This window comes from Canis aureus, chromosome 27 (assembly GCF_053574225.1).
Source record: "Canis aureus isolate CA01 chromosome 27, VMU_Caureus_v.1.0, whole genome shotgun sequence".
NCBI lineage: Eukaryota > Metazoa > Chordata > Mammalia > Carnivora > Canidae > Canis > Canis aureus.
The window spans coordinates 8,867,394-8,888,931 of NC_135637.1; the positions used below are offsets into that span (position 1 = coordinate 8,867,394).

The 21,538-nt window shown below is 55.3% G+C and overlaps 1 protein-coding gene across 2 annotated transcripts in view; it reads left to right on the plus strand.

Annotated features, from left to right (window-relative positions):
- The window catches only part of NCOR2 (nuclear receptor corepressor 2), a 212,469-nt gene that overhangs the window by 22,168 nt on the left and 168,763 nt on the right, over positions 1–21,538 (plus strand). Inside the window, exons 2-3 of one of the 2 annotated variants that reach the window (XM_077875269.1) lie at positions 7,335–7,382; positions 18,632–18,811. The gene's annotated coding sequence lies outside the window, so the exon portion shown is untranslated. The remainder of the gene's footprint in view (positions 1–7,334; positions 7,383–18,631; positions 18,812–21,538) is intronic. The other variant, XM_077875268.1, reaches the window with a different exon arrangement.

The window sequence follows — 21,538 nt, forward strand, 5'->3', positions numbered from 1 at the left end:
TTACAGTGAGGGGGTCCCTGAAAGGCATTCAGATGCTTCTAGAAGTTTCCATTCCCTTCCATTCCTAGCGCACCACTCCCAGAGGGCCTGCTCTCTTGTCTCCTGCCCCCCAGGGGGCTTCTGGGTAGGGGTATCTAGCAGAGGTCATGTTGTATGGTTATATGGATGCCTGGATGCAGATCTCAGCTGTGGGAGGCCTGAGCGAGTTTTCTGACCTCTGCCTCATTGCCCCCATCTATAAAATGGGGAGGGCTGTAGCTTGGTTATAAGTATTAGCCATTTAATAAGCACAAAGGGCAGAGCCGTGTGCCTGGCAGGGGAGCTCCAGGTCTCTGTGGGCTGTCATTGCCGGTGGTGGACAGATGGATGGACAGATGGCTTCTCCATGCTGGCGCCTCCATGGGCCTGGAGGGAAGCCCCTGGTCCTCCCGGCCTGGTCAGCACCGGCCTGCCTTGGCCTGTGCTTGGCGGGGAGCCAGGCTGCCGAAGCCTCGAGCTGGGCCCCGCCTGCCCCCTTCCCTCCGATAGCCCAGCTCCTTCCTGGCGTCTGATTTTTCCTGGCGGTAGCTGTCCTTGAAGATGGCCCCACGCCCTGAGTGAGGAGATGGGCAGGAGGCTTCAGAGAAGCATGTTTGGGGCTGTAGAGGGTGGAGGATGGGGCAGCTGAGCATATGCCCAGTTTCCAACCTCCCCACCCCTCAAAGGCTGTGCAAACTCGCAGGCTGCTGACCCTCTCTAGGCCTTAGTTTCTCTGTCTTTGAAACAAGGTCAGGATCTTGCCCCTTGCTGGGCTGTGAAGGTGGCCCGGAGCCTGGCAGTGGGTACCTGCTGAGGGGGTGTTACCATGAGGATGACTGTGTGATTGTTTGCCTGTCCACTTCCGTCCACAGCCCCTGGCCTTGCTGTGGCTGCCACTGTCCTGGCAAGTGGTAGGGGATCGGGCCGAGAGGGCTCCATCTGGCTGGCATGTGCCACCCGCCTCCTGCCCCCCAGCACCTGCCAGCTGCTGCAGTCCAGTGGGGAATCAGAGACCTGGCCAGCTCTCGGTGATTGCCTCTCTGCAGCTTCCAGGAGAGCCGGCGCAGGCCGGCATGCCTCAGCTGTCACTTGAGAAGGAAAATAAAATGTCCCAGTGGCTTCTAAATGGAAGGGCTGCAGAGCCTGCCTCCCGCTCCAGCTGTCTGGGCTGCTGGCCACCACAGTGATGGGGATGGCCCGCCCCTTGCCCCTGTTTATCTGATGTGAAGAGATATGCCTGGTGGCCCTAGAGGCTCCCCCAGGTCTTCCTCTGCTTCCTTCCATCCCCAAATGCCTCAGGGCCCTGGCCTGCTTCCAGCCTGGTGCCTGGGTCAAATGGTGCCTGAAGTCCCCAAATCCAATTGGCAGGGACCACTTCTGGAGGTCATTCTTGCCTCTTTTGGGCCAGTACCCGGATCTGGGGTCTCCTCGGTTCAGCTTGTGGCTTCTGGAGAGCTGTCTGGCTCGGCTAATGCTGCTGGCTATTGGGACCATTGGGAGGCTTGCATGGGTATCATGTCGCTTTGCTCGAAGGGGCAGGCACCACAGTGGTCCCCAGGCTTTGGGTGATTTTGTAGAACTTGCCCTGTGCCTGCTGAAGGGGGTTTGTCATGGGCAGAGGGTGCTGCAGGCAGAGAAGCTCCTCTCCAAGGGCCAGTACTGGAGGTCCTGCCCTGGAGCAGCAGAGCTGGGCAGGGGGACCCGGGCAGGGGGCAATGCCTGGGGGCAGGGGTGCTGCGGGTGTGCCGTGGCACCTGCTCCTTGTGAGGTCCCAGTCTGTGCCTCTGCACTGACAGTGGAGTGCAGTGAGGGCACCCGCCCTCAGCAGGGACCCCTGACGATATGGGCAGTTGGCCCTGAGATCCCTTCTTGGAGCCTCACTCTGTCCCGAAGAGGGGCGGTAACAGTTCCAGAGAGAGGCTGCAGGAAAGATTGGGCTGGATCAGCGCTGCCTGGCCTGGGGTCTGACCTAACGCAGGCAGAGGTTGCTCCCTGACTGTGACATTCCTGACACTCAGCCCCCAAGTGGGGGTTAAGACTACCAGGGCTCCCATCCTGACTTCACTCTCTGGCCCAACCTCCCTGGGTCTCAGTTTTCTCATCCGTAAAGTGGGAATGGTAGAGGACCTGTTTGAAGGCTTGTTGGAGTTTAGTAAGGAAAGGCTCAGCCTGGGGCTGCCACTGAGTAGTCAGTTAGGACCACTATTGTTATTAGTTGTTGGTTTTGTGGCTGCAGCCAGACTGGATGTGGCTGAGTGTGTAGGAGTGAGGGCTGCCTTGAGGAAGGGGGACATTGGGCTGGTACACACGGGTGGGATTCTGGGGGGTGTGGGAGGTGTGTGGTGGTGGTGGGGGCTTATCTGTCGGGGGAGGAGATTGGTGGAAGACAGCAGGCAGGTCCGGGGCCCCACTGTGTGCCTGGCCCCATGATGCACCCACTGCATGCCGGGTATTGTGTTGGGTGTGTTGTGAGCTGGTTGGGCCAGGCCCTCTCTCAGCCCTGCTGTCAGCTGCACCGCATGGTGTTGGCTTTGCTGTGCATTGGCCCTCCCCTGTACCCCACCTCTTCTATTCTGAGTCTCACCATGCTGGTCCTACTCTGCATCTGGCCTCAGGTAGACACTTGTAGCCAGCGTGAGGGATGAGTCTGGTCCTTTCCTGGGGGACTCAGGTCTGCAGGGGGTGGCCAGACAGAGCCTTTGGGTGAGGTGGCATTGAGGCTAGAACATGCCTGGACCATCCAGAAAGACTTACTTGTGGGGGTGGCGGGGGGTGGGGAGAAGGGGAGAGAGCGTGACAGAGCTGGGCTTTGAGGGATGTGAGGGAGTTCTCTGGAGCGGTCACTTGCTGTCAGTCTGCCTCACTGTGAAATGAGCATATTAGGGAGGAATTTGCTGGGGTCCTTGGAGAGTCTCCCCCCTTGGAGAGTCAAGAAAGCTCCCAGCTCTAGCCCTTGTTCTTTAAGCCTCTCGCTGAGCCCCTTGGGACAGGTGACCCTCCCGAGCCAAATTTCTTCCTGGAGAGCAGCTTCTTGGAGTGTGGCTCAGGTCCCCAGGAGGATGACATGTTGAAAGTGCTTGTTGTGGCAGTAGGTTTGTCGAGCACCTGTGCCATGCTGGGTGCTGTTCTGTACTGGCTCCTTCACGGGGCACTGTACCTTATGGGGAGTGGGGGCCCCTGTTGCCACGCCTCAGGTTACAGATGGGGAGCTAGAGGCACGGGGAGATGAGGTGACTCGGGTGCCCCATTGCAGAAGTGGCTTGAGCGGGGACTGGAACCTGGGCTACCTCCGGCCCCACCTTGCCTGTTGTCTGTAGGCAAGACCAGGGGGTGCCCCATCAACACCTGCTCTCTTTCCTTATACCTCAAAAATGTGCCTCCTGGGGGCCCTGCCTGCATGCTGTGCCGTGACCACCCAGAGCCCCCAGCTGTTGCATTCATGACTGCATCCTTGCTCAGGGGCTTTGTCAAGCCTGTGGACTGACTGAAGGGTGATGGTGTCCTGGTCGAAGCAGAGCAGCTGCCCTGAGGTTTAAATTCTGGCGAGCTCTGTCCTCCTGGCTCTGTGGCCTTGGACTGGTGACTGCCTGTCTTTGAGTGGGACGAATGGACACGTTGGGCCGGCTTCCTGGAGGAGGAAAAGGTGATGCTTGTACTTGTCCTGGGAGGGCAGAGGAGGAGGATGAGGGTGCATTTGGCAGAGGCCTGAGGGAGCTTGTGTTGGGGCTGGGGAGCTGAGTCTCAGCCCATGGGCCCTGGGGGCCAATGAAATACTTGAGCTAGAGTGGCTGTGGGCTTAGGAGAAGGAGCCCTCCTCGGATCTGCTTTGCCGGGGAACAAATTGGGTCAGCCCCTGGGAGAAGAGGAGGACAGGAGGGGGCTAGAATTAAGCATTTGTGGCCGAGCCAGGCCAGGACTGCCCCTGGGGAGCAAAGGAGGAAGGGTGCCTGGTCCCCCCACGTGCTCAGTGAGTGGAGCCTGCACCGAGTGCATGAGCGTGAGGTGCCCATGAGCATGGACCAGGGAGAGAGCGTGTGAAGGGAAGAGGCACGGGCCAGTGGTGGAGTGGCTGAGGGTGTGCACGGGTGTGAACAAGTGTGTGAGTGTGAGTGCCAGCATGACGGAGATGGTGGGTGAGGGATGTGGAACCTGGTTGGGCTGTGGCAGCTGCTCCCTGGCCCGTGGGGCACAGGGGTCAGTGTTGCCCCCTCTCACAGAGGACCCTGGGCAGAGGGAGGTCCTGGGGGTACAGCTCCGTGCAGAGAGGTGTGAGCCACGGCCATACTGGGGGAGCTCCAGCAAGTGCCTCCCCTGCTGCCCTGCCTTGTGTTCTGGCTCCCATCACCCAAAGAGCGTGTACCTGGCTGGGTTCGAATCCCAGCTCCTTCACTTTCTGGCTGTGTGACCTTGGGCGAATTGCCTCGACTCTCTGAGCCTCAGCTGCCTGGGCTGGAAAACAGGTCCCGGTGGTCATGAGGGTTCCACGAGGTGCCTCGTGAGAAGCAGTTGGAACACAGACAGGGCCTAGGTGGCTGTATTTCTCTTCTTCCTACCCTGTCTAGAGCTGACCAGGGCTCTCTGACCATGGCCAAGCTGACAAGCCGAGCTCCCTCCCTGCCTGCCCTGTGGATTCTGCTTGCAGGGTGCTCCATCCCATGCACTTCTCCCGCCTCCCCTGGTGACCCACCTAGGCCGGTGCAAGAGCTTCCTCTTGGCCATCGGCTTCTACCCACTGCCCCCACCCATTCTGCGCTGCACAGCTGGAATGCACGCTCCAGATCCTAGCGGGAGCTTGTGCCTTCTGGGCAAGCAAACCCTCACAGGGGTCCCACTGATCCAGGAACAGAGCTGGTGTCTGTGGGGCTCTTTATCACCTTCCCTATCTCCCTGAGCTCACATGCTCCATCTGCTCCAGCTGTGGCTCCAGCTGCAGCCCCGGGGGTTCCTCCCCAACTCCGAGCTTTGTCCCCTGTCTCTGCTCCCACCTGTCCCCCAGTCCTCATGTCCTCGCCTGGAAAGACCGGGGAATTCTTTAGTTGGGAACCGCGCTCTGGACTTGTGTGTGGCTCAGTCATTGCTGGGAGATGCCCGATCTCCCGGTGGGCCATGTGACCCTGGGGTGGGCCGGGCTGGTCCTCACCCCATGCTGCCAGGTACTCGGGCCTGGGGGTTGCAGGAAGAACTGGCTGCAGTTGGGGGAAGGTATATGCAAAGAAGATGGGGTCTGAGCCCTGAGCTATGGTCTGGGGAGAGCGCCCGCTGGGCCTGACCCTGCCTGGCCCTTTACGGGGCTTTTGGGAGCCCAGTTCTGGACTATGGAGTCATGCCTGGGCACTCCCTGTTCCAGCTGTCCTGCGGGGGCCTGTCTCTGGGGCTGCTGCAGATGGCAGGACCAAGTGCCAAGCTTAGGGGCATCGTAATGAAAAAAACTTAACAAAAAAACATGGGGGTGGAAAGAAAGGGGGTGTGTCTCCCTTGAGCCACCTTCAGCTGCTCCTTTTAGGGCTTTTTTTGGGATCTGAAGGGGCTGCCAGGGCAGACGGGCAGCCAGCCCCCGGGTAGGGGTAATGGTAGAGCCTGGCGGCAAAAGAATGCTTGCGGTATGCTCTGGCTCTGCGAGCACTTTGCATCCACTCTGAGGCCAGGGACTTTAGCAGCGTTCCCAGGAACCTGGATGTTGAGGTGTTCGCACATGAGCGGGCTGTGGAGACATTGTGGGGAGCGGGCCTGTTTTCTGGTTGGGAAGATTGAATTCAGAGAGTGCTGGGGGGCTTGCTAAAAGGTCACATCTGTTAGTTGGACTAGAGCCAGGTTTCTGGACTCTCTGCCCAGTGCTCTGCCTGCGTACTATTTCTTTACAATTTTTTATTCCCGTGTGAAAGCTAACACGGTAACACAAAAACATGGGTGCAGGTTAATGAATAATTATCAAGCAGACACCACATAGCCCCCCTGCTTTTGCCCCAGTGGTGACCAGCATCCTAGCTTTTTTTTTTTTAAATTTTACTTATTTATTCATGAGAGACACAGAGCATGAGAGAGAGAGAGAGAGAGAGAGAGGGAGAGAGGCAGACACAGGCCAAGGGAGAAGCAGGCTCCATGTAGGGAACCCGACGTGGGACTTGATCCTGGGTCTCTAGGATCACACCCTGGGCTGAAGGCAGCGCTAAACCGCTGGGCCACTGGAGCTGCCCAGCATCCTAGCTTTTTGTGGGACTCTCCTTTATTCTGTCTGGCGTGACCACCTCTGTGGGCCTCTGTACGTGTGAAAGTTGGGTTTTGCCTTTCCCGGAATCGTGTAGGTTGAACGATGGTGTGTGCAGCCGCGTGCAGCCCTTTGAGCCTGGCGTCTGCTCGGCACGTTAGCCTGAGTTCCTTCCATCTGGTTGTGTGCACCCGTACGTTGTTGCATGTTACCGGGGAGGAGCAGTGTTCTGGGGTACGCCTGTTGGTGGACAGCTGGATTGTTTGCAGATTTGGGGGGATTACGAATAAAGCCCTAACAGACGTTTTGCGCAGAGTCTTTATGAGGCGTGGTGGTTTCATTTCTCCCATGTAACTGCCCAGGGGTAGGATTGCTGGGTCCCTGATCACCAGACACTTGGTGTCTGTCTGGCTTTCATCTTAACCATCCCGGTCAGTGTGTAGTTAGCGGACCCTGGGGGTTTTAACTTAAACTTTCCTGATGGCTAGTGACCTCCAACAGTTTTTCATGTGCTCACGGGCCATTCGTATATCAACTTTTGTGAAGTGCTCTCAAGTCTTTTGTCTGCTTTTCTCTTGGGTTGACTGGCTCTTTCTTGTTTCTTTGTGGGATTCCTTTATATATTCTGGACACTGGTTTTCATTGGACTGTTTCTGACTTTGAATGGTGATGTGGAAATTCATGAGTGAGAATAGCAGGTGTGCTCTTTCAGGTATCCCTCACTGGTGCCTAGGGTCCTCTTGAGAAGTTTGTGGGGCACGTAGTTCACAGTGACACTGTGATCTGGGCTCCTAGCTCCTCGGTGGCCCTCCTCGTTGTAACCACACAGCCCGGTTTGGAATCCCAGCTCTGTGACTTCCTGGCAGTGGGACTGGGGGCCACGAGACTTTGATTCTCTGAGGCTCTGTGTCCCTGTCTGTCACCTCTGGTAGCACTGCCTGCCTCACAGGGTGGTGGCAGGGAAGTGCGTGGCCTCCCACGTGCGGCGTACCAGGCACAGACCGGTGGGCCGCACTGTTGCTGCCCACATGTTGATGTGGCTGTGCCATACATAGCTCATGTGTGGAGGCTGCTGACTTTTTACTAACAAGACTCGTATTTTCTCCTGCAGGTCTCCCGGGCTCTTTGAGGACTCGGAGTTGCTTGGAGGCTGATTCTGGTAGGTTCACAGCTGTCCCCACTCATTGCCTCCAGCAGACTCATGTGGCTGGGACCTTCTCGTGGGTGGGATCAGGAATTTCTGGGGAAGCAGAGATTCCTCCTGGTGGATGTGGTTGGCGGCCCAGTGTGACCTTGTGGGGTGGGATCTGGCACCGTAGTTGCCCAGGGTGGGGAATGATTGGGGCACTTGGGGTCCCCTGGGGACGGGTTATGATGCCTGAGAGAAGGGGCAGTTCCTGACAGTGTAGATGTGGGATGGTGGGTTTTCTCTGTCTCTGGGGTTCATGGGCACATTGCTGTTGTGCTCTGAGGGTCGCTGCAGGCTTGGGAATGGACGGGCCTGTGGAAAGGCCCTGGTGTTGGGGTGGCAGGTATTGGAGGACGTCCTCGGGCTAGACATCCGTGTGCCAACGTGGCCGCCATACCAGTGTTCCAAGCCCCAGCACTGCCACTTTGATGCTGGGCACCCAGGGCAGGTCACTTCATCTCTCTAGGCCTCCATTTCTCCACCTGTCAAGTAGGGGCGCCATCCGTACCACCTCATAGCATGGCAGTGATGGTTAAATGAGCTGATACAGGACAGAGCCTGGCATGGTGTGGGTGCTCCAGAAGCTTGTACCGCGGCTAGTGCTTTCCAGGTGTCGCCCATTTTGTGGGTCTCACAGTAATGCTCCCAAACGGGCTGCTTTCCGCATTTTACAAACCAGGAAACGAGGCACAGATGGGTCACCTGTCCCATATCTCAGCTAGAAGCTAAGAGCTGGGGCTTGAACCCTTTGTCGACCCTCCCAGGGAACCTGGCATATTCTTCCAACATGCTCATTTGGCAGCAAGCAGAGTAAGGCCCATAATGGGTAGGCCTGTGCCCACTGCCCACATCTCCACCTGGTACATTGGATGGCTGGGGCTCTCCACCAGGGGGGTGGGGTAGGGGTCATACGGGCACTGGCGGGGTTTGGAAACCTCAGCGGGGAGGGAAGGCAGTCCAGGAGTGGGTCACGCGTGGTGGACAAAAGCTTGGAGCCAGGAATTCGGACATTGGTCTGGCTGGCACACAGTGTCGTTTATATCACATTGATTTTTAACTAGGAGAGGCATGGTGCTCCTGGGCAGGGACTCTGGAGTCTGGCTGTCTGCGTGCCAATCTCTCTTGGCCACTTATTATCTCTGTGACCCTAGCCATGGCTCTCTGTCACCCTGTGCCTCAGTTTTCCTACCTATGAAGTGGGGATATACCCAAATCTCTTCTCCCACAACCCCACAGGACTAATGATGAGTGGATTGTTGCTAAGATTTCTGTGTTTTTGTAATTTTTTTTTAAGCAGCTGGGAGACCTGTAGTGGAGGGAGCTACATCCACGGCCCCCTCTCCCCATGCCTGATCCCCATCCCTGGAGTCATGGGGCTTGGCTGGGGGAGGACAGACTACTGACCCAGGCCTGGCAACACCAAGGCCATGTCCTGGGAGACCCTGGTGGGCAAGCCAAGGATGCTCTATTCTCCTGCCTAAGAGTTGAAAGATTTGGAGAACTAGTGGAGGATGCCTCCCAGAGGGGCTGTGGGGAGGGGGTCCTGGGTCACAAGGTGAGCACCCAGCCCCAGCCCATGCCCTGGAGGAAGGGGTGGTCAGTGAGGGTGGCCTCATAAGTGGCAGCTAGGCCCCTTCCTGGCTCCATGGTTCCGTGACACTGAGTACAAGTCAGCGTGGTGGGGCGTGCATTTCTGTGAACATGTGGTGCTTAGCAGGTAGTAAGTGCTTGTTCACTGCTCCTTGGGTCGTTCTTTACCTCTTACTGACAGAGCTGTTCCTCTGGGAGTGAAGAGGGGATGTCAGCCTGGCCTGGCCCCAAGGAGGGTTTGAGGGGGGCTGAGCCATTGGCAGAGCCCCAGCCTGACCAGCAGCTTCCATGGCAGGGCTGAGATCAAGCACTTTGTGCTTCTCTGGGTTTCAAAGCACCTCTCACCTTTGCCCCCTCTCCCCCCATCAAAGCCATACTGGGTGCAGGTGGGGACCTGGGAGGAATAGCCAGGGTTGCCTGTGCATCCCCATTCTGCATAGGGGTAAACTGAGGCTGAGAAGCAAGCAGAGGGTGTTCCAGCCCTTGTCCCTGACTGACACCCAGCCTGAAGCTGATGTCCTGGCTTCCCTGGTGGTTCTGCAGTGGGTAGGCCTCCCACAGACCTGGGCATGAATCCACTCCCAAGCCTCAGTTTTCTCATCTGCCAGATGGGTGTCCTACAGGGCTGTTGAGGGGATTGCTGGCCCCATAACAGGGCTCAGCACGTTCTGGCTCAGGCCTGGCTGCTGTTGAGAGGTTTTCCTCCTCTTCAGAAGATGTTCACTCACGAGAGTGATTATTTCTAAAGCACCTACTGTGTGCCAGGTGCTGTTTCAGGTGGTGGAGATGGAGCTGTGTGTTGGGTGGATGAGCACTCCGTCCTCCCTGGATGAGCAGGTAGTAAGCACGTCACATACACACAGTGTGTCCTGTGGTGGTGGGGGGGGGCCGCAGGTGTGAAGAGCCAGCAGGAAAGGGGTTTGGGAAGGGCGTGTGTGGCTGGGGGTTGCAGTTTCTAATGGCTGGTAGACAGGGTAGTCCTACTTGAGAAGGTGGCATTGGAGCAGAGACCTGCAGGAGGGGAGGAAGGGAGCATGCAGGTCTCTGGAGGAAGGGTGTCCCGGGCAGAGGGAACATCTCATGGGAGGGCTCTGAGGCTGTGTGGAATGGGGTTCTTGGTTTGCAGGAGACTTGTGAAGTGGGGGGGTCTTCTTGGGGCAGGGGTCTCTCCCTTGCCGCCCACCCCCTGGGAGGCTAGAGGGATAAACAGGCTTGTAGGTTGCCTGTTTCCTGAGCCAGGCCCTCCCCTGGGCCCCAAGCAGTGAGTCTCATCATGGAGGTGGAGAGATGTGGGCATCACTGGAGGTATCCCCCAAAGGTGATGAGTCTAGCCAGGTTTGGGTGCTTCTGAGGTTGAAGGGAGACAGCCTTGCCCCCGGGGGCTAAGGGGCAGGGGAGGTCCCCTTCCTCCTCCTCCTCTGCCTCCTGGGCCTCCATCAATCTGCCTTACTGGCCTAATGGGGAACCTTCCTCCTATGGCTGAGTTATCTGCTTGTCATGCCGTAGCCCACCCGAGGACGATAAAAGGGCTTTTTGTCTGCAAGCACTTAGCTTCCTCCTCTGGGGCGATCCATCATGCCTGAGGAGGGAGGGAGGCAGACAGATGGGGGAGGGGGCAGAGGGGGTCCCAGGAGCCCCCCCCTGCAGGATCCAAGTGGCTCCTCGGCCTAGAGACTTGGCCTGTCTGGGGACAGGCAGGGATAGCTGGGAGGGGGCCACGGAAGGGCATGGAGGCAGAGCGACAAATGGAGACAGGGATGCCGTGTGGACCCTTGCCCCACAACTCCGTGTTGGCAGCTTGGGGGCCTTTCTGAGACCCTGACCTGGGGTGGTCTAGGGGGGTCAGAGCTGGGGGGTGGGGGAGTGGGCATTTCTGAAATAAGAGGTAGCCCACGAGATGGGTGGAGGCCAAGGAGGACCTGTGTCCGAGATGGTAATATAACAGCTGCAGCAAACACTCGCGGCTCTCACGTCGCCTGAGACCCCCCCCTTCTAAGCACCTCATGGGATTATCTCATTTAATCCTGAGAGCCACCCCATGAAATGGGGACCGTTGTTGTCCTGTTCTATAGGTGAGGAAATCAAGGCTCAAGCAAGGTGTTGGGAGGTCCCCAAGCATGAAAGCCGCAGAGGGAGGGTTTGAACTTGGGGAGCCCGGCTCTGGAATCTTTGTGCTGGTGCATGTCACTGGAGGAGGTGGCATTTGGTTTGCGTGCCCCTGAGCCAGGTGTAGGGGTTGACCCTGGTGGCCGGGGGAGGGGGCCTTTCGGCATCCTAGGTGGAGGAGCTGTAGGATCCCTGGTGCAGTGAGTGGGTGGGGCTTGCCAGGTAGCTCATGGTGGTGTAGAGATTGGGTGGGGGGGGGGGGGGTATGGGTGGAGGCTGAAAGCAGATGAGGGACTGGGGTAGCCAGGCTTTCTGGGTACCCTGGGGAGGAAGATCTGGACCCAGCAACCTGCAGGCAGACAAGTGTCCAGGTGTGTATGTTGGGAGGCTGGGCGGAAGGTTGGAGGGGGCTCAGCCGTGCAGGATCACACCTCTTGGAACTCCTGTTGGTCCCACTTGGGCGGTGGGTCCACTAGCTTTGTCCCTGGCTGGCCGGGGTCCCTGTCCCTCCACTGGGTGGAGGAAGTGATGTCTGGGGGTTCTCTGCCTTGGGCTAGCTGTCCTTCCTCCTTTCCTTCCTTCCCCCTCTTCCCCACCCCCTTCACTCCATTCCTCTCCATCTCTCCCTCCCCTTCCTCCCTCCATAACCCCCTCCTTCTTTCCTCCCCTTCCCACAACCCCCCTCCTTTTCCCCACAGGCCACCCTCAAATGACAGCAATTAATGGTGCCTCTGATGGCGGGCTGGGAGGACGAGGCTGACAGTTGAGCGTGTCTGCCTGTGGCTGGCCCTCTAATCGGGCCCCGGGGACGCCCCCTCCTGCCATGGCTCCCAGGCGCCGCCTGCCCGCTCCATCACTCACACGGTAGCAGGGAGCAGGGGCCGCCCTTGGCGGGCAGTCGCGTGTGAGCTGGTGAGGAAGCTACCCCCCCACCCAGTCCCTGTCATCCTTTTATTATTATCTTTTTTCTTTTCTAAATGGGGGGCTCTGGGGTGACCCTTGTCCTACCCCAGTTAATGTGCATGTGATGGCCAGGCCACCGACATGCCCTCCTCCCCCGGGACATCCTCTCTGCTGGCCAGCTCCTGTCCCCAAATGACCTCTTGGGTACTGTGCCGCCCTCAGGGCCAGCCCCTTCCCACAGGGCCCCCCTTCTTTTGTGTCTGCTCTCTTGGGTGGAGTCGAGGAGCCTTGTCCTGTTCTGGACACTGGGCATCAGTTAAATGCTGCAACCCTGGCAGCCAGGAGCCTTCAGTGGTGGGGGTCACTACCCAGACCTGGCGTCTTAGCTGGTTGTGGGTCTTGTGTGTGTTGTGGGGTGGGGGCAAGAACCCTGGCCGGTCCTGTCCACACTGGGCCTGGCGCTTGCTCATTCATCATTTTGCAGCAGCAATAATGAGGCCCCTGCTGTATGCCACAGCCTGCAGCTGGTGCTTTTCACCTCGGTTCATTTTATTCTACAATAACTCTCTGAGGAGAGTGCTATTTATAATGCTGCTTTTGTAGAGGGGGAGCCTGACAGGCAAGAGGCAAAGTGATTTGCCCTAAATGACCCAGCAAGGAAGGGATAAATCTGGGATGCAACCGTGACCTTCCTTGTTCAGGGCTCATAATTCAGGGCCATGAGGGCAACTTGGATGTACAGTGAGGGAAACAGCAGACCTGACTGGGAAGTGGGGAAGGAGCGCTGGGGGCACCTAAGTGGGGTTAGTGGTGTTGATTTATACATATGTCTTTCTCTGTTGTGGTTAACAAAAATCAGCCTTATTGAGACATGATTAACCTGGAGTATAAGACACACCCATTTTAAGGCTTCACTTCTGTTAAGTCCAGACGACTGAAAACACTCACATAACAACCACAACAATCAAGATATGGAGTGTTTCCATCTACCCCAACAGAATCCCCCTTCCCCCCACCAGAAGCACCCACTGATCTGCCACCGCAGAAGCTCTAGAATCTTCTAGATTTTTCAGAATAAAATGATAAAGAATGCATTTTTTAGTGTGTTTTGCTTCTTTCTGCATGTTTCTGAGATTCATCTGTGTCTTGGGACGTACCAGTAAGTCCTTTTTTATTGCTGAGTAATAATAGCCCACATGTGAATGTGCTGCAGCTCATTTATCCCTTCATGAGTTATGGGCATAGAGGTTGTTTCCAGTTTGGGACTCTTGGGAATAAAGCTAGCAAGTCTTTATGCCTTCAACTGCTTTTTCTTCCCTTACTGCATTGGTAGAGACCCAGGGCTATGCTGGGTGGCAGCAGTTGGGTGTTTAGGGTTAGCTAGCTGCGGGAGTTGCTCTCTACACTCCCATTTTACAGATGAGTAAACTGAGGGCTCTGAGCAGTTAGGTGACTTATCTGAAGTGTTCTGCGAGAGTTGAGTGCTCTTTTTCCCCCTTGGAGCTGGGGCGTACCAGGCCCATGTGTTGCACTAAGGCCTTTGCTGGTCCAGAGGGTCGAGCCAGGAATTGATGGCTAGGCGGGACAAGAACCACCCCTCTTCCCCAAGGGTTTCCTCTGCTGCTGAGTGAGGGTGTGGTAGAGGTACCTTGCCTTCCGGGTCAGGCACTGTCTGCTGGCACTGCTGAGCGTGAACGGCAGGCCTTGCGTGATCCCGTTGTCTTGGGCAAAGTCACGCAGGCATTCCGGGAGTTATTTTTGGGGCAAGGCAGGAGCATGACATACGAGAGCCCAGGAATGGGGATGAGGACAAAGAGGGGAGCCTTCTCCTCCTCCTCCCTCACCTGAGGGGTGTTAGCTAAGATGACTTTTCGGGGAAGGAGGCCCGTAAATTAAATAAGCAATCCCGTAAATAAATAAGTAATGAAGTTAGTGGGGTGCCTAATTACATCAAATTCATAATTATGGATGGATGCCTGCCCGATAATTGTACTTGTTTTTAATCTTTGGCTCCAACATGCGTCTCTTTCCATCTGACAGTAATCCCTGCCCCAGCTGGAGGGAGGAGGGAGGCACTGCCTTGCAGGGCTCCCATTGAGCCTGGTGATGGGCCCCCCCTGGTGCCAGGGATCCAGGCAGACTTGTCTTCATCTTGCAGTCAGGTTTAAAAACCTACGCAAGTTTTGTAATGGCTGTAAATGACAGTAATAATAACACAGTTTGTAATAGTAATCCTGTTGCACTTTACATGTTATAATTTAATCTTCCAAAACCCTCTGTAAAGCAGAGATTGTTATCATCCCCATTTTATAGATGAGGAACCCGAGAAACAGAGAGGTTAAGTGACCTGCCTGAGGTCACACAGCCAGTGAGATTCAAACCCAGGCTGTCTATGTTGGGGCCCACGTCCTTCCCATTCTCCTGCCTCAATGTCTGGGTCATCCTGAGTGGGACTTCTGCTGTCTCTGTGCTGGGCGCTTTATGCATTTACTGTTGTTTCCTCAGCACATCCCTTTGAGGGAGATAGATGCTAATTTAGGGTGGCTCAAGGCCTTGCGAGGCTTTAAATGCTGAAAAGATTATGTCATGCTTTCCACGATTGCCATAAATCAAACAGAAACCATTCTGAACCATAAAATAAAAATGTTTGTTTTTCATTTAAAGACAAAGCAAGCCCATTGCTGAATTAAAATGACCTTCTTTCTAGATCTTGTCTTTCCCTTTTGGTGGCTTTGACTTGCTGGCACTGTGGACACTCCTCACCCTGCCAGGGGCTCTGTGTTGATGATCATTAGACCCATTTTCCAGATGATGGAACCAGGCTCCAGGAGGTGGCAGGACCTGAGTGAGGTCATAGTGGGTGGCGCTGGGCTTGCATTCTAACCAGCCCTTCCCCCCTGGCTTGGGGAATGGAGACCACCTCAGTACCTGCTGTGGAGGGGCTGCCTCTCTTGCCTGAGAAGTGAAGGGGGTCCCTGCTATGCTGGGTGGCCATGGCGAGTCCAGTTAGCCGTCTGTCTGATGGGAAGAGGAGACCAGCGGTGCCCATTTCATTCTGGGGATGTGGGGGTGGCTGGGGGCGGTGTTGTTATCACATGCAGTCCATGCAGACCCCGGACCGCCAGCGAGGCTTGACATCTTTTCTTTCACGCTGTTTGCCCTCTGTCTTGGGACATCTGAATTCTGAGCCCTTGGTATGCCTGGGCCTCTCTGGGAGAGTTGTCCTGCAGACTGCAGGGAGGGAACACCCTTTGGTTTCTGGGGAGTGCTCATGCAGCCAGATGGGGCCTGTGTTTTTGGCAGAGGCTGTGGTTTGGGCTGGCCTGGGGCATGCATTCCCCTGTGCTGACTTCAGGTTCTGGGGTTTGGGCTCTCTCCCTGCCCTCTTGCTGCAACCTGGGACACAGAGGAATTGAGGACAGACTCACATGAAGAGTTGTATATCTTCATGGTGCTCTGGGGGATGGAGCAATCTAGAGAGGCTGCCTGGAAGGGCTGGAACAGGCATGTTGAGCAATAATGAACTTAGCTTGGAGGAATCAGTGTGAGTAAAACACTCCAAACGAGACCTAGCATAGAGCAAATACTGTGTTTATTACCAAAGCTAACATTTCCTGACCATTTGCTTGCCTTAGTGCTATGCGAGGGTTTACCATTGCCACCATCACTGACATTAACTTAATTTCTAATGATTTCTGGCCATTTATTCTATGCCATGCTGTGATCTGAGTGTGTCGTATACGTTCATTCATATGGCAGCCCTGTGAGGTAGGTGCTCTGTTTTATACGTGGGGAAGCTGGGGGCGCAGAGAGGTTAAGTGACTTGCCCAAGGTCATACCGCTGGCAGAGTTGGGATTTGAACCCAGGCAGAGTGACTCTGTGCACCTGCTGTTAATTGTGGGGATTGTGCAGGCGTCACCTGTAGCTACCCCTGAGCCTAGAGCCAGACTAGATCTCTTGGCAGGGCTGCACCACCCATGGGCCAGGCTCCATATGCCACGTAGGGCTCTCAGGCATGCGTCAGCTGTTCTGGCCTGGGCGGGACTGGTCAGGATTTGAGGGGTCTGTTTTCTGCCTCCCTGCAGCCAGGCTGGTGTCCCAGTGGCCTTCTGGGGTGGGGCGGGGTATGTATACACAGCAAACAAGATGCCGGGGCCCTGCCTTGTGGATCCCATGGGCTGAAAGGGAGATCGGCAGTGCACAAAACAAATGTGGTGTTTCAAAATGGGGATATGCTGGCTGTGGGATAATGCAGGGTGGGTGACAACGCTGGTTTTGTGGGGAGGCTCATTTTAGGTCAAGGAATCAAGAGTGGTCTCGATGGAGGTGGCATTGGAACTGGGACCTAGACAACGAGAAGGAAGCAGGCATATGAAAAGAAGAGGAATGAGTGTCCTAGGTGTGGGAATAGTTTGTGCAAAGGCCCTGAGGCCATAATGTTTCAAGAATGTCGAGGAGGCCTACATGGCTGGAATGGAGCTAGGGGCAGCAGGAATGCTTCTCTGGATCTGAGGCTGTTCTATAGACCTCGGAGGTTGTATTCTTTCACATGTAAGGCAGAAACCAAGTTTAAAGGCTTTTGCTTCTCCCGTTTGTTCTTTTGTTCATTGATTAATTTACATTTATTGGGCACATGGAATGTTCTGGACATTGGTAGGCCACTGGGATCAAAATGATGGAAAAAGCAGGCATTGTCCATGCCTTTGAGGAGTTTAGTGTCCAGAGGGAGAGTGTTAGTAAAACAGGTGATACGGATGGTGGTAAGGGTCATGCTGTGGAGTTCAGGCTATCACTGGGGTATAATAAGGTCTGAATTTGTCTGTGGTCAGGACAGGCCTTCTTGGACAAGTGTGTCAATTGAGGGAAGACCCAAAGGTGATTGGTTAGGACTCCTGAGTTGTGGTAGAGTCACACTTAGGCTGGTTTGGGCCACAAGGAGGAATTAATAGGTGCTCACAAGGGCAAGGTTCAGGGTACGACAAGTTCGGGCATGGCTGGATCCAGTGGCTCAAACTGTGCCTTGGGGAAGCTGACTCTGTCTCAGCTCTGCTTCCTTCTGTGTGGGCCTTGTTTATAGGTAGGTTTATGCTACCAGTATAGCCAGCCAGGGGAAGGAGTCATCTGAAGCCCCAAGAGTGCCATTCCTTTCTCTTGTTTGTTATCCTTGCTGAGTGAGACCTTCAGTACTTGTTCAGCTATTTTCAACAGCTATGGGAGGTGGCTGGGGTGGGGGGAGGGGTTGGCCCAAACCAGATGCGATCAAAGAGGGGAATGAGGCAAAAGGGAGGGGTGGGGATTGTGGCTAACTGGCATGCTGGATATTCTGATTTTCTTCTTCAGCTAGAAATCTGGATTTTATGAGCAATGTCTTAATTTTTAAAAAACACTGCGTGTGCCAGAAAGAGCTTCCCTGTTGGCTGCAGCTGGCTGTCATCATTTTGTGGCCTCTGTTTTTAATGATGACTTTCATCTCAAAGTATTTTGCCCTTCATGATCTGGGGGCAGGGTATCCCATGGAAAGTAACAGAAAGTCCCAGGGCTTGGGAAGTCACATTTAACGCCTCTGGAGATCCCATTTCTAAAAGTTGGGGCCCAAGGCCCTAGTAGTCCCTGCTAGAGCCCTCCAGTGGAGTTTGAGAGTCTGAGGGCCGTAAATCCTCGGGGTTAGTGACATAAGCTTGGGTACTACATTCCCTGTGTTCTAACCCTTGCCACTTCTAGCTTCCCGACCTGGGCAAGTCGCTTCACCCCTGTTCCTGGGTTTCCCCATCTGTAGAATGGGTCGGCTGTGCTCCTTAGTATTGCCCTAAGGCATAAAGGAGCACATGGAAGCCTGTTTCCCCAGTGCCTGGTGTGTTGGGAGTGTGTGTGTTCCCCTGGGCTGGTATTATCTGTCCTTCCTGGTTTGGGTCCTGAGATCCAGCTGGCAGAGGCCAGGAGCATTCCCTGACACCTCCTCCTTCCTCTGCTGCTGGGGCGTGGGCTCCCGGGGCCCCAGAACAGGCAGCCATCCGCCAGTTGCTCTGTGCCCTTTGCTGCGGGATGGCATTGCACTTGGACATGAGTGAGCAGTTAGCCCTGCCCACTGCAGCTCACAGCTGCTCTGGGTGGGGGTGGCCCCTTTGTAAAACAAAAACAGCACACAGGAAAAGAGCCCTACGGGACACGGCTTCTGTAGGTGGATGAAATGGTGGAGAAGGAAGGGTGCATCTTGGTCTGGCAAAGTCTCCTCCGTTCTGGGGCCAAGGCTGTGGCCCGTTTTGGCCTCCCTGTCAAGGAGGTCCATTTTGTGCAAGCCTTTTGGCGAGTGGCTCAGGGAAGGGGGGTCTCAGGGACCCCCTCTCTCAGGGAAGGGGGTCTGGGTTCCTCACTGTCTGCTTTTAGCTGGCTTCAGCCTCAAGAGGGCCGGCTGTGGAGTCCCTGGGGGGGATTCCTTGAGAGGCCCATGGGCCTGTCCCTGCACCTTCCGGCCTGGTTCCCTGGACTCAGTGCAGAAGGGAGAGGGGAGGCCCAGCACGTTGCTGAGCAAAGCATCTGATGCTGCCGAATCCAGTCTTGATCACGTAGTGGGTTGAGTTGTGTCTGCTTGGGTCCTGTAAATGTGACCTTGTTTGGACAGAGGGTCTTTGCAGATGCGATCAAGTCGAGCGTCTTGAGATGAGATCATCCTAGATTACGATGGGCCCAAAGTCTGACGACAGAAGTCCTTAAAAGAGAAGATACACAGAGAAGGCCCTTTGAAGATGGGAGCAGAGACAACGAGCAGAGGACCGCCCGGGGCCACCATGAGCTGGATGAGGTGAGGCAGGATCCTCCCCAGAGCCTGGATTTTGGGCTCCTGGCCTCCAGAGCTGTGAGAGAATAAATAGCTCTTGCTTTGAGCTATCCCCCCGCCCCCAGGTTTGTTGTAGTTTGTTTCAGCTGCCCTCGGACACCGATGCAGTTTTGTGAATTTTAAAGGCCTGTGTGTGGCCTCCTAGGCCTTGTACGTCTGCACCCTGGGACCCTCACCGGCCATCCCAGCCACGGTGGCCTCCTGGCCGCAGGGCCTTTGCTCTAGCTGTTTCCTCTGCCTGGCACCCTGTTTGCTGAGAAGTTTCCGCATCTGTCTGTCTTCTCCAGCCAGGCTGCTGCTGAATGGCCACCACTTCAGAAACCATTTGTTACGTGAATTACATCACATCTTCATCTGCTGTTGACTCCTGACCTCTTCCCGTGTTGGCTTCACGAGGGCAGGGGTCTTTGTCTTCAACTCCTCTGTCTGCCCAGTCACCTTGGTGGACAGTAGGGCCTCTGTATGTGTTTGTTGGGTGGCAGACTGGGGTCAGAGGCTCTTAGCTTATTGAACAGAGGTAAAACTCACATCATGTAAAATTAACCATTTTAAAGCAAACAATTCATTGTTTTTTTTTTTTTTTTATTCCCAAGTGATGTTGAACACAACCAATACCTTCCTCTAGTTCTAAAATATTTTCATCACCTTCTAGAGGAGACCCAGAAGCCATTTTCAGCCATTCCTGCATTTCTCCTACCCGCGGCCCCTGGAGACCACCTGCTTTCTCGTGTCTGTGGACCTGCCTGTTCTGGAAATTTTATATCAGTGGCATCACACAATATGTGACCTTTTGTGTATGACCTCATGCACGGAGTGTCATGTTTTTGAGACTCCCTCACGTTGTGGCAGGTGTCACGGCTTCCTTCCTTTTTATGACTGCGTCCTCCTGTCCCATTGTGCGGGCTCTGAGTGCTGGGTTGCGGGATAGGAGAAGGAATGTGGGAACAGGCTCATGTCTCTAGCTCTTGTTCTTTCTTTCTTTCTTTCTTTCTTTCTTTCTTTCTTTCTTTCTTTCTTTCTTTCTTTCTCTTTTCTTTCTTTCTTTCTTTCTTTCTTTCTTTCTTTCTTTCTTTCTTTCTTTCTTTATATTTATTAGAGAGAGAGAGAGAGAGAGAGCTCACAAGCAGGGGGAGCAGCAGACAGAGGGAGAAGCAGGCTCCCTGCTGAGCAAGGAGCCTGATGTGGGGCTCCATCCCAGGACTCTGAGATCATGACCTGAGCTGAAGGCAGATGCCCAATCAGCCGAGCCCCCCAGGCACCCCTTTCTCTTGCTCTTTCTTTCTCTTCCCTCAGCTCCAATTCTGCTTCTGTGGGGAGGGAGGAAGTGTATGGGGGGGTCCCTTCCACTGGGGCCAGATCCTGTGGTTCCCTGAGCCCCGCAGCAGGTATGGTTTCTGTTGACCCTGAGAGAGGCAGCAGGCAGCATGCCCCCATTTCACAGCCAAGCAGAGCAATGCCTGCAGAGAGTCCTTCCTGCCTCCTCTCGGGGACCCCTTTGCCTCTCCAACTATGCCTCCATGGCTTCCACCAAAGCGTGTCTTGTTAAATTCTTCACTGATCTTTCCCGGTGTGCAAAGCTTTGTCTCGCAGACAGGTTCCTGGGGACAGTCTCTGTCAGAGGCTTGGGAGAATGAGGTGTTCCTTTGCCAGGCAGTGGACCTCTTGCTAACTTACTCTGAACGTAAGCTCAGGTTCTTTTGTCTAGAGGGACCTGCATGTCACCGTTTCTGGTTGGTGATGATTTGCCATGTTCATGAAGTCGCTCAACAAATTGTCCATGGCCCAGCATCTCAGGCACAAGACGAAGAAGTGACCGTGGAATGACACGGCCCAGCGTTGAACCTGCCACAAGCATAAATAGCTCTGGTGGGGGTGTGGATGCGTTCCTCCTGGTTCCCGGGCCAGCTTCTGTGAAGGTTTGGGTCCAAGCCTGTGTCCAAAACAAACAGAAAAGAACAAAAGGAACCTGTGAGTCCTGCTGCTGCTGCTGCTTCAGGCTCTGCTTCCTGGCTGTGTTTTGGTGGGGCTGGTTTCACCCGTTCCTGGGTTTTGTGATCTGACGGTTACAATGAGAGCCAACAGGCAGGAGACAGCCGCCAGATCTGGGGAGTAAAAAAGTGGCTTTGTATTGCCTATCTCTCTCTGTGGCTCAGCTTCCCCATCTTCGAGGCTGTGGAGGAGTGAGGTCCCCATCGTGGCTTTCAGGGCAGGTCCTAGCAGCCCTCCCCTAACACTCTAAGGGAGTTGCCTTGGGAAAGGCAGGAGGGTGAGTTGACAAAAGTCAACACCATATGGCCCCTGTAGGGCCTCTTTACTGGTCTCCTGGCAGCCACGCTGACCCCCTCGCTAGGCCAGTGGCCATAGGCCTTCGTCTCTTGTAAATCTGATCTGCCCCAGACCCTCTGTAGCTCCTTATGGACTGTACCACGTGGCAGGATGAGTGCGGGCCAGGCTTGCCCTTTTCAAACCCAAGCCCAGCCACTTTCCAGCTGTATGACCTTGGGCAGCCTGCTTAACCTCTTTGGGCCCATTCCCTTCTCTGTGTTTTGGGGTTCAGAAGTGCACTGGCCTTTTGTCAGGCTGTGGCAAGGACAGATGAGCTCACAGGTGAAGTGCCCTATGCAGTGCTGGGCACCTTGTATGCTGCCTCCAGGGTCATCGTCATGATTGCCCTTGGGAGCCTTTCCAGTC